This window comes from Nerophis lumbriciformis, linkage group LG25 (assembly GCF_033978685.3).
Source record: "Nerophis lumbriciformis linkage group LG25, RoL_Nlum_v2.1, whole genome shotgun sequence".
NCBI lineage: Eukaryota > Metazoa > Chordata > Actinopteri > Syngnathiformes > Syngnathidae > Nerophis > Nerophis lumbriciformis.
The window spans coordinates 2110751-2124204 of NC_084572.2; positions in this window are offsets into that span (position 1 = coordinate 2110751).

Here is a 13454-nt window from a genome sequence, read left to right on the forward strand (position 1 = left end):
ATATATATATATATATATATATATATATATATATATATATATATATATATATATATATATATACATTTTTGTTTTTACCAACATTAAATTGAATTTGACACAAACAATAAATGTTTTTTCCTACCAAACTTACATTTTATTTCATACCAACATTGAATTTAATTTTTTACCAATATTAAATTGTATTTTAGACCAACAGTATATTATGATACATTCTATATTATTTTATTCCATCATATTTTCTTAACCAGCATTAAATTGTAACCTAAAATTTTATTTTTACAAACATTACATTTTATTTTTTTACCAACATTGAAATATATGTTTTGACCAACATTAAATTGTATTTTCCAATATGAAATCATATAGCTGTTACCAAAATTAAATTGTATTTTTACCAACATTATTTTTTTTTACAAATAATAAATTGTATGTTATGCCAACTTAACATTTTTTTTCTCGTATTATATGTGTATATATATATATATATATATATATATATATATATATATATATATATATATATATATATATATATATATATATATATATATATATATGTCTTAATAAGGTTATCCAAAAAATAGTGCTCGATACCGTAGTAGAGCGCAATATATGTATGTGTGGGAAAAAAATCACAAGACTATTTCATCTCTACAGGCCTGTTTCATGAGGGGGGGGTACCCTCAATCATCAGGAGATTTTAATGGGAGCATTCGCATACCATGGTTTATATAGGGCACAGAGTGGGTGGGTACAGGCTGGCGTAGGGGCGTGGTGATTGGCTCATGTGTTACCTAGGAGGTGTTTCCGTCTATGGCGGCATGTTGTTACAATTTCGCTGCGCTTGTTGAGGGATGACAGGTCTGGACGGTAAATAATAAACAGTTTCTCTTTCAAGCATAGGTTGCATCTTTTACTCCCACTATTGTAAGGTGTGCTGGATGCAAGAATTTGCCATGTTATTGAATATTCAACATTATTGTCTTTGAGGTCCCAAATGTGTTTGCTGAGTTCTGTGGTATTTCGCAGGTTTTTGTTCCTGAAAGAAGCCTTGTGATTGTTCCATCTGGTTTTGAATTCTCCCTCGGTTAATCCTACATATGTGTCGGATGTGTTAATGTCCTTGCGTATTACCTTAGATTGGTAGACAACTGATGTTTGTAAGCACCCCCCGTTGAGGGGGCAATCAGGTTTCTTTCGACAATTACATCCTTTGTTGGTTTTGGAGTCGCTCTGTCTGAGGGCCGACGGCTCATTTGCAATTGTTTTGTTGTGGTTTGAGATGATTTGTCGTATATTGTTCATGCAGCTGTAGCTCAATTTAATGTTGTTCTTGTTGAATACTTTTCTTAGGATGTTGTCTTTGGGAAAGTGTTTGTCAATCAGATTGAGGAATTTGTGTCCAATGTTCGTTGAGACGTTTTTGCTGTATGGGGGGTTGTACCAGATGATGTCGTTCCGTTTTCTGTTCCTTTTTGGCTGGTTTCCTGGCGTGGGTTCATAGGTGAGGGTGAAATTGTATCCGCTTTCATCAAGGGCTTTTTGGTACGGGGGGGGTTGCTTGGTCAAATTCAGCTTTGCTAGATGACAGCATCGATAGCCTTTTATTGATTCCGGTAGGTATTCTTTTCGTGGTGGTGGGTGGGTGGTTGCTGTCATGGTGCACGTATTGGAGTGTTGTGTTGGGTTTTATATATATATATATATATATATATATATATCAACATTAAATTGAATTTCATACCAACGTTGAACAAACATTAAATTGAATTTTACACTAACAATAAATGTTTTTTCTTACCAAACTTACATCTTATTTCATACTAACTTTTAGCTGTATTTTTTTCCCAATATTAAATTGTATATATATATATATATATATATATATATATATATATATATATATATATATATGTGTATATATATATATATATATATATATATATATATATAGTTTTTGCCATCATTAAATTGTGTTTAACTCACTTTAATTCAGTATCACGTTTACTTTAAATAGCTGCAGAACTAATAATTTACCGCTAGATGGCAGCACACAACAAGGTCACTAATACAGAGGTGGGTAGAGTAGCTCCAAATTGTACTCCAGTATGAATAGTCACACTAAAGCAGTGCTTCTCAATTAATTAGTTAGTTAATTAGTTAATTATAGATCATGACAAATAATCACTTAATTAACATTGTTTTTTAGTCTGCAACAGAAAATATTTAAAGTGCATCAATTTGCCTGAAATAAATTTCAAAAAGCTAGAAACATTTTATGACCGATTCAAACCATTTATTTGAAAAAAAAAATAAATAAATAAACTCAATAAATAATAAAAAAAAAACTTTAAACTTGATCATCAACAATAATCCAGGACCAGAATATCCCAACAAATATTATATATAAAAATGAATAAAACAACCTGTCCCCGGGGTCACCCAGGGTCACCCAGGGTCGCAAGTTGTCGTTGAAAAAATGACTTGGGCTAAGAGTAAGTAAGTATTTAGTGAAAAAACTACTCAAGTGCTGAGTCAGTGGTAAGTAACACACAGCGGCCGTGCCAGCACTTTGAGGGTCCCAGGTTCAATTCCTGCTTCCGTTGCCTAGTCACGGCCGTTGTGTCCTTGGGCAATAAACTTTATCCTTGGTTAGCGCCTTGCATGGCAGTGTGTGAATGTGTGAATGTGATGTATAATATAAAGAGCTTTGGGTATCATTCCAGGCATTGTAAAGCGCTATATAAAATACAGACCATTTAACTTCGGATTTATTTAGTGGCTGTTTTGTAATGGTACTTGCACCACAACCATAGTTGGTGTGTGTGTGTGGGTGTGCTCTTGTATTCCTACCCTTCTTGAGACATCAACAAGGAAAAGTAGCTTCCATATGAGGAGGTGTGAACAAGTTAGGACATAAATCATGGTCCCAATACGGAAAACCATTGCATCTAATAGAGAATGTCTCATTTGCGGTGGTGAAATCTATCAAAATTAGGGTGGTCCCAAAAAAGGAGGGATTTTTCCAATAGACTGTGTGTCGCTTATAAAAGTGCTCCACCTCTGGCCAACATATGAAATAACAAGTGTGTGTAAACATTTTAAGCGCTCCCCCTCTGGCCAACATATGTAATAACAAGTGTGTGTCAGAAATTGAAATGCGCCCCCTTTGGCCAAAATTAATAAAAAAAAAATAAAATAAAAAAAATAAAAAATAAAAAAATAAAAAATAAAAATAAAAATAAAAATAAAAATAAAAATAAAAATAAAAATAAAAATAAAAATAAAAATAAAAATAAAAATAAAAATAAAAATAAAAATAAAATAAATATATATATACTGTATTTTCCGCACTATTAGCCGCACCTAAAAACCACACATTTTCTCAAAAGCTGACAGTGCGGCTTATAACCCGGTGCGCTTTATACCGTATTTTCCGCACTATAAGGCGCACCGGATTATTAGCCGCACCTTCAATGAATGGCATATTTCATAACTTTGTCCACCAATAAGCCGCCCCGGACTATAAGCCGCGCCTACGCTGCGCTAAAGGGAATGTCAAAAAAACAGTCAGATAGGTCAGTCAAACTTTAATAATATATTGAAAACCAGCGTTCTAACAACTCTGTTCACTCCCAAAATGTACGCAAATGTGCAATCACAAACATAGTAAAATTCAAAATAGTGCAGAGCAATAGCAACATAATGTTGCTCGAACGTTAATGTCACAACACACAAAATAAACATAACGCTCACTTTCTGAAGTTATTCTTCATTCGTAAATCCTTCGTCTTCGGTGTCCGAAGTGAAAAGTTGGGCAAATTTACGATCCAAAATGGACGGTTCCGTCTCGTCGAAGTCATCGGAGTCAGTGTCACTGTTATCCAGCAGTTCTGTGAATCCTGCCTTCCGGAAAGCTCGGACCACAGTTGTGACCGAAATATCTGCCCAGGCATTTACGATCCACTGGCAGATGTTGGTGTCGTCTGGCGCTGCCTCCGTCTTAGTGAATGTGTGTTCGCCTTCTGTCATCCACTGTTCCCACGCAGTTAGCAGTCTAGCTTCGAATGCCCTGTTGACACCAATATCTAGCGGCTGGAGGTCTTTTGTCAATCCACCCGGAATGACGGCGAGTATTGAATTAAGCGCGTAAGCGTGTCTCTTAAAGTGATGTTATGAGCTAGCAAATATAACAACTACACTACCCAGCATGCAACGATAGTTACGAGCATGCGCGGTAGCCCTGAGAAGCGTTGTTGTATGCTGGGAGTTAGAATGTGGTTATGAGCACGCTGTGAGTAAACGTTGAGAACTCAGTTAACACGCCTCGTCTGCATTATTTATAATTAGACAGACAACACACTTAATAGGAGCCATTTTGGGGTCTTTACATAAACACACAAATGGAAATGAAACGTCACATATCCCAGCATGCACCGCGCGCTTCTTCTTCTTCCGGGGGCGGGTGGTTGCTTACAGTAGAAGAAGAAGCGCTTCCTGTTCTATGGGGGCGGGTGCTTACCTTGGCGGTTGCTTGCGTAGAAGAAGAAGCGCTTCCTGCTCTACCGGGAAAAAAGATGGCGGCTGTTTACCGAAGTTGCGAGAATGAAACTTTATGAAAATGAATCTTAATATTTATCCATATATAAAGCGCACCGGGTTAAAAGCCGCACTGTCAGCTTTTGAGTAAATTTGTGGTTTTTAGGTGCGGCTAATGGTGCGGAAAATACGGTATATGGATTAATATTAAGATTCATTTTCATAAAGTTTAGGTCTCGCAACTACGGTAAACAGCTGCCATCTTTTTTCCCCGTAGAAGAGGAAGCGCTTCTTCTTCTACGGTAAGCAACCGCCAAGGTAAGCACCCGCCCCCATAGAACAGGAAGCGCTTCTTCTTCTACTGTAAGCAACCACCAAGGTAAGCACCCGCCCCCGTAGAAGAAGAAGCGCGCGGATATTACGTTTCATTTCATTTGTGTGTTTACATCTGTAAAGACCACAAAATGGCTCCTATTAAGAGACACGCGTACAACGCAGAATTCAAACTCAAGGCAATAAGTCACGCAGTAGAACACGGAAATAGAGCAGCAGCGAGAGAATTGAACATAAATGAATCAATGGTGCGTAGGTAGAGGAAGCAACAAGATGACCTGCGCCACTAAGACAGGGAGACAGCGCCGGACGACATACGCCAACATCTGCCAGTGGATCGTAAATGCCTGTGCGGATATTTCGGTCTCAACTGTGGTCCGAGCTTTCCAGAAGGCAGGATTCACGGAACTGCTGGACAACAACAGCAACACTGACTCTGATGACTTCGACGAGACGGAGCCGGCCATTTTGGATGCCGTATTCGCCCAACTTGTTAATTCAGACACTGAAGAAGAATTCGAGGGATTTATGGATGCGGAATAATTTCAGAAAGTGAGCTTTAAATGTTTATTTTGTGTGTTGTGTGACATTAACGTTCGAGCAACGTTGAGTTATTGATGTTGCTATTGCTCTGCACTAATTTGAGTGTTACTATTTTTGTGATTGCACATTTGCACATTACATTTTGGGGGTGAACAGAGTTGTTAGAACGCTGGTTTGTAATATATTATTAAAGTTTGACTGACCTATCTGACTGTTTTTATGACATTCCCTTTAGCGCAGCGTAGGCGCGGCTTATAACCCGGGGCGGCTTATAGGTGAACAAAGTTTTGAAATATGCCATTCATTGAAGGTGCGGCTAATAACCCGGGGTGGCTTATAGTGCGGAAAATACGGTATATATATATATATATATATATACATATATATATATACACATTAGAGCTGTGAATCTTTGGGTGTCCCACGATTCAATTCAATATCAATTCTTGGGGTCACGATTCGATTGAAAATCGATTTTTTTTTTCAATTCAACACGATTCTCGATTCAAAAACTATTTTTTTCCCGATTCAAAACAATTCTCTATTCATTCAATACATAGGATTTCAGCAGGATCTACCCCAGTCTGGTGACATGCAAGCAGAGTAGTCGATTTTTGTAAAAAGCTTTTATAATTGTAAAGGACAATGTTTTATCAACTGATTGCAATAATGTAAATTTGTTTGAACTATTAAATGAACCAAAAATATGACTTATTTTATCTTTGTGAAAATATTGGACACAGTGTGTTGTCAAGCTTATGAGATTTTTTTTTTTTTTTTTTTTATAAATGTCTAATGATAATGTCAATGAGGGATTTTTAATCACTGCTATGTTGAAATTGTAACTAATATTGATACTGTTGTTGATAATATTCATTTTTGTTTCTCTACTTTTGGTTTGTTCTGTGTCGTGTTTGTGTCTCCTCTCTGTTTATTGCAGTTCTGAGTGTTGCTGGGTCGGGTTTGGTTTTGGAATTGGATTGCATTGTTATGGTATTGCTGTGTATTGTTTTGTTGGATTGATTAATTAAAAAAAATAAATTGTTTTTTTTAATTAAATAAATAAAAAATTTAATTTTTTAAAAATGAGAATCGATTCTGAATCGCACAACGTGAAAATCGCGATTCGAATTCGAATCGATTTTTTTCCCACACCCCTAATATATGTATATATATGTATATAGAGACATACTGTAATAACTTAAAGTAAATAATACAGATTAAAAAACAATCACAAACAAAACATTAAACAATTAAATAAGTTTGTATATATTATTAATGTTGTAAATAGAAATCTTTATATATCTAGAAAGGGTGGTCCTAAAGAGGTAGGCATTTTTCGGAGGTCTCAAGAAGGTAGGAAATACAAGAATGTGTGTGTGTGTGTGACAGGGGGGGGCGGAGAGACATTACCACAGCATGTACCAGAGGTGGGACCAAGTCATTGTTTTGCAAGTCACAAGTAAGTCTCAAGTCTATGCCCTCAAGTCCAAGTCAAGTCCCGAGTCAAGACAGGCAAGCCCCGAGTCAAGTCCAAAGTCAAGACTGGAAAGTCTCAAGTCAAGTCCTAAGTCCTGCATTTTGAGTTTCGAGTCCTTTCAAGTCCTTTTAACCACAGACTAATATATTAACACAGATTGTGTATGCTTTTCAAACGCTGTATTTATTTATTAAAACAAGTGCATTTTAAATTGCAGGAAAGAAAATTGTGCTGACATTGCACTTTATAATAGCACTATTAACCAGTCATTTGAAACATTAACTCATTCCTTTACAGAACAAACACATTGAAAAATAAAGTGCAAATGTACTTATTTGTACAAAAGTGTTAACATTGAAAAAACATGACATATACGTGAACATAACAAAAAAGTTGTACTTTTTATATGTCAGGGCCCTATGCTGCATTGCATTTGCAAAAGACCAAATTAGCCAAGAGTCTGTCAGTCATTTGTGCACGATGGGGGCGTAGTATGATGCCACCATGGCTGAAAACTCGCTCCACTGGAGCACTGGAGGCAGGCACTGCCAAGACTCTCATGGCCACTCGGAACAGTGAAGGAAGAGTCTTCATGTTCAATGCCCAGAACAAAAGGGGGGAGAGAGTTGTTTTGGGTTGGTGCACTACTTGTAAGTGTATCTTGTGTTTTTTATGTTGATTTAATTAAAAAAAAAAAATATATATATATATATTTCTTGTGCGGCCCGATACCAATCGATCCACGGACCAGTACCGGGCCGCGGCCCGGTGGTTGGGGACCACTGAGGTAAACAACCAACAGTATGTCAGAAAGCTAGCTAAAACGGTACACATATTCATAATATAGTATACATTTTAACTGACCTTTATTTGACTATTTGTGTCTTTTTTTAGGTGGCTAAAATACGCGGTGCTGCTGACCGCCGTCTAACGTTACGTGTGATATATTGACTAACGTAACCCTGCTTAAAAAAAAATCACTGAACAAAAAGTATGAATAAGGTAGTGAACTGCAACAGATTCCCGTGTTTGCAATAACGTTATAACGTTAGCAGTGAGTTTACAGCCTCACTGATTTAACTACACAGCAAATAAAAGTCACGTTACTTAGCCAATAAACGTTATCTTACATTCAAAACTTACCGTTTTCGTGCAACTTCAAATGCCGGACGAAGTTGGAAGTTGTTGCCTCTCCATCAGTCATTTTCGCACCGCATGTGTTGCATACTGCAAACCGTTTTGTGTTGACCACCTCGTAATTTTTATACCCAAACAAAATTATTTTAGGCATCATTTTTTGTTCACTGGCGTGTGGTTTGGACATGTCTTCTTCGTTGGTTGTCCTGCAGTTTGATTGGATGAATGCTGTGTGATGAAAACAAAGTAGATGTAATTTGATTGGCTGTTGTACTGAGAGCACACCAGCTGACACACGCAACGCTGATAGACAAGTACACAATGAAAAATACGGAGCGCTCCCGAATAACTTTTTCATCTTTGGGTTTTGGGGAAAGTAGCAAGTCATGTCAAGTCATGTCAATTCAAAAGGCTCAAGTCCAAGTGAAGTCACAAGTCATTGATGTTAAAGTCTAAGTCCAGTTGCAAGTCTTTTTACATTTTGTCAAGTCGAGTCTAAAGTCATCAAATTCATGACTCGAGTCTGACTCGAGTCCAAGTCATGTGACTCGAGTCCACACCTCTGTCATTTGGAATGGGGACCAAGTTGTTGATCATCACTTGTGGGGACCACCCTTTCTACAAGTTGTGGAGGCAGGGCCGGCCCGTGGCATAGGCCGTATAGGCAAATGCTAAGGGCGCCGTCCATCAGGGGGCGCCACGCCAGTGCCACAAATGTTGGAGAAAAAAAAAAAAAAAGTTGGTACTATTATTTCTAAATACAAAAAATAATCCCACGTTAATTAAAATGCAAAGTAAAGCCTATTTAATAGAAATATTATTTGTTACAACATTACGCCCCCCCCTCCCTTCCCGTATCATGACTCTTTTTGGACGTCACCACATCAAAAAATCAACACAAGATGTCAAAACGGCCAAAACTGTCAGGTGCCCAGGGAAGAAAAAAGAGAAAAGAAGAGGAGGAGAAACGAGAAAAAGACAAGAGGTAGCAGGTAGGTAACGTTAACCTCCATGAAATTATTTGTCTGTTACAGAATGTGATAGTAACCTGGCTTTTTAGCATTAAGCTAATGCTACATGATTCGGCAATTGCTAATCAATAAATAGCTAGTTCTGTTTTAACGTCGGGTTAATATTGTGGAGGGGGCTAAATTGTTATGGAAAATAATAATGTAACGTTAGGTAATTACAGTACTCCCACCCAGGCCCGGCCCTAACCAATCTGGCGCCCTAGGCAAGATTTTAGGTGGCGCCCCCCCACATCGGCAGTGAAGTGTATATACTCACAAGAAACCGGATAGCTTTGTCTTTGACCTTTTTTTTTTACTTAAAGAAAGCAAATTAACAATCAGAATAGTTAACAAGATAAAAAAAAATATGAATAAATAAATGAATGCAAAAATAAAAAATGAATATATGAAATACAATATTTTTTACATACATATTGCTTAATTTACATTAATGATGTGCACTTTAACAACTAGGCTTACAACTATACCTAATATATAAAGGGGTGGAAAAGTGACTATTACCTGCAGGGCAAACATTAGCTAACCAGAAGGCAATAACAATGTAAACAAAAAACACCTGCTTAAAAGATCTAATACAAATGTCCCTGAGGAATGTAAGGTGGGAGTACAGTAATTACCTAACGTTACATTATTATTTTCCATAACAATTTAGCCCCCTCCACAATATTAACCCGACGTTAAAACAGAACTAGCTATTTATTGATTAGCAATTGCCGAATCATGTAACATTAGCTTAATGCTAAAAAGCCAGGTTACTATCACATTCTGTAACAGACAAATAATTTCATGTAGGCTAACGTTACCTACCTGCTACCTCTGTCTTTTCTCGTTTCTCCTCTTCTTTTCTCTTTTTTCTTCCCTGGGCACCTGACAGTTTTGGCCGTTTTGACATCTTGTGTTGATTTTTTGATGTGGTGACGTCCAAAAAGAGTCATGATACGGGAAGGGAGGGGGCGCACCGTGCGGGGGGGGGGGGGGGGGGGGGGGGGGGGGGGGGTTGGGCGTAATGGTGTGACAAATAATATTTCTATTACATAGGCTTTACTTTGCATTTTAATTAACGTGGGATTATTTTTTGTATTTAGAAATAATAGTACCAACTTTTTTTTTTTTTTCTCCAACATTTGTGGCACTGGCGTGGCCCCCCTTAGCATTTGCCTATACGGCCTATGCCACGGGCCGGCCCTGCTCCCACCTTACATTCCTCAGGGACATTTGTATTAGATCTTTTAAGCAGGTGTTTTTTGTTTACATTGTTATTGCCTTCTGGTTAGCTAATGTTTGCCCTGCAGGTAATAGTCACTTTTCCACCCCTTTATATATTAGGTATAGTGAAATTCATGACTCGAGTCTGACTCGAGTCCAAGTCATGTGACTCGAGTCCACACCTCTGCTTGTGAGTGTTGATGACACAGCTTTGCAACACTTGATATTCTAGTTTCAAGCATGTTTTACTCAATATAGGTCATCAAATCTCAGCAACAAGCTGTAATATCTTACTAAGAATTATCTTATCAGACAGAAAATAAGCAAAAATCACCCTTTTTTTGAGATATTTCATCTTACTTAGATTCCAGTTTTTGCAGTGTGGTCCTAAAGAGGTAGGCATTTTTCGGAGGTCTCAAGAAGGTAAGAAATACAAGAATGTGTGTGTGTGTGTGACAGGGGGGGGGGCGGAGAGACATTACCACAGCATGTACTACAAAAAATGCACATTTCACAGTCATTGTTGACGTTGTAATAAGGCTAAAGTTAGCATATGCGCAGCTAAAACATTAAAAACGTCTACAACTCACCGCAACATCTTTTCTCTACTTGGAGGTGGAATTCTTGCGGGCTGAATGGGTAACATTCCTAGCCACACACGATATACCTGTTCCTAGTTTGTCAGGTAAACACTGATTGAAGAGGTGTGCTGCCTCTTCTGACTGTAACTTTTTGATATACTCCTAAATGTACGTACAGTACAGGCCAAAAGTTTGGACGCGCCTTCTCATTCAATGTGTTTTCTTTATTTTCATGACATTGTAGATCGTCACATCAAAACTATGAATGAACACGTGTGGAGTTATGTACTTAACAAAAAAAAAAAAAAGGGTGAAATAACTGAAAACATGTTGTATATTCTAGTTTCTTCAAAATAGCCACCCTTTGCTCGGATTACTGCTTTGCACACTCTTGGCATTCTCTCCATGAGCTTCAAGAGGTAGTCACCTGAAAGGGTTTTCACTTAACAAGTGTGCATTAGAATAAATGCAATGATTGGACTATAAATCATAGCAATACCGATACAAATCTGATACGATGTCAGCACAAATAATCATTTTAATATTTTGTAGTGTGGAATGTAATGAAAACACTAACCTAATGAAAGTGTGATGCTTTTGAAGTGGAGGGTTCTTTTTTTGGTCACCATGACGCAGCAAGTTGAACAAATATTACTTCATCATCTTTTTTTTCCATTGAAATTACAAGCGGCTTTGGAGGATGTAGTCTAAGGTCTAACAGGTCTAAGAACTTTGTCAATTAAACCAAAGTGCACAGAAGTCTCTTTTATACCAACATTACATTGTGTTTTTTAACCAACGTTAAATTGTATTTTTTACCAACATTAAATTGTATTTTATACTGACATTAAATCGTTTTGTATACCAATCTTAAATTGTATTTTTTTCACCCACAATAAATTGTATTTTATACCAACATTAAATTGTATTTTAAACCTATGTTATATTGTATTTAATACCAATAACAATTTTTTTTTTACCAACATTACATTTATTTTGTACCAACATTAAATTGTATTTTAAACCTATGTTATATTGTATTTAATACCAATAACAATTTTTTTTTTTTTACCAACATTACATTTATTTTGTACCAACATTAAATTGTATTTTAGACCTATGTTATTTTGTATTTAATACCAATAACACTTTTTATTTTTTTACCAACATTACATTTATTTTATACCAACATTAAGTTGTATTTTAGACCTATGTTATATTGTATTTAATACCAATAGGAATTTTTATTTTTTTTCCCAACATTACATTTATTTTATACCAACATTAAATTGTATTTTAGACCTATGTTATATTGTATTTAATACCAATAGCAATTTTATTTTTTTTACAAACATTAGATTTATTTTATACCAACATTAAAATGTATTTTAGACCTATGTTATATTGTATTTAATACCAATAACAATTTTTTTTTTACCAACATTACATTTATTTTGTACCAACATTAAATTGTATTTTAGACCTATGTTATTTTGTATTTAATACCAATAACACTTTTTATTTTTTTTACCAACATTACATTTATTTTATTCCAACATTAAGTTGTATTTTAGACCTATGTTATATTGTATTTAATACCAATAGCAATTATATATTTTTTCCCAACATTACATTTATTTTATACCAACATTAAATTGTATTTTAGACCTATGTTATATTGTATTTAATACCAATAACAATTTTTATTTTTTACCAACATTACATTTATTTTGTACCAACATTAAATTGTATTTTAGACCTATGTTATTTTGTATTTAATACCAATAACACTTTTTATTTTTTACCAACATTACATTTATTTTATACCAACATTAAGTTGTATTTTAGACCTATGTTATATTGTATTTAATACCAATAGCAATTTTTATTTTTTTTCCCAACATTACATTTATTTTATACCAACATTAAATTGTATTTTAGACCTATGTTATATTGTATTTAATACCAATAGCAATTTTATTTTTTTTACAAACATTAGATTTATTTTATACCAACATTAAAATGTATTTTAGACCTATGTTATATTGTATTTAATACCAATAACAATTTTTTTTTTACCAACATTACATTTATTTTGTACCAACATTAAATTGTATTTTAGACCTATGTTATTTTGTATTTAATACCAATAACACTTTTTATTTTTTTTACCAACATTACATTTATTTTATTCCAACATTAAGTTGTATTTTAGACCTATGTTATATTGTATTTAATACCAATAGCAATTATATATTTTTTCCCAACATTACATTTATTTTATACCAACATTAAATTGTATTTTAGACCTATGTTATATTGTATTTAATACCAATAACAATTTTTATTTTTTACCAACATTACATTTATTTTGTACCAACATTAAATTGTATTTTAGACCTATGTTATTTTGTATTTAATACCAATAACACTTTTTATTTTTTACCAACATTACATTTATTTTATACCAACATTAAGTTGTATTTTAGACCTATGTTATATTGTATTTAATACCAATAGCAATTTTTTTTCCCCCCCAACATTACATTTATTTTATACCAACATTAAATTGTATTTTAGACCTATGTTATATTGTATTTA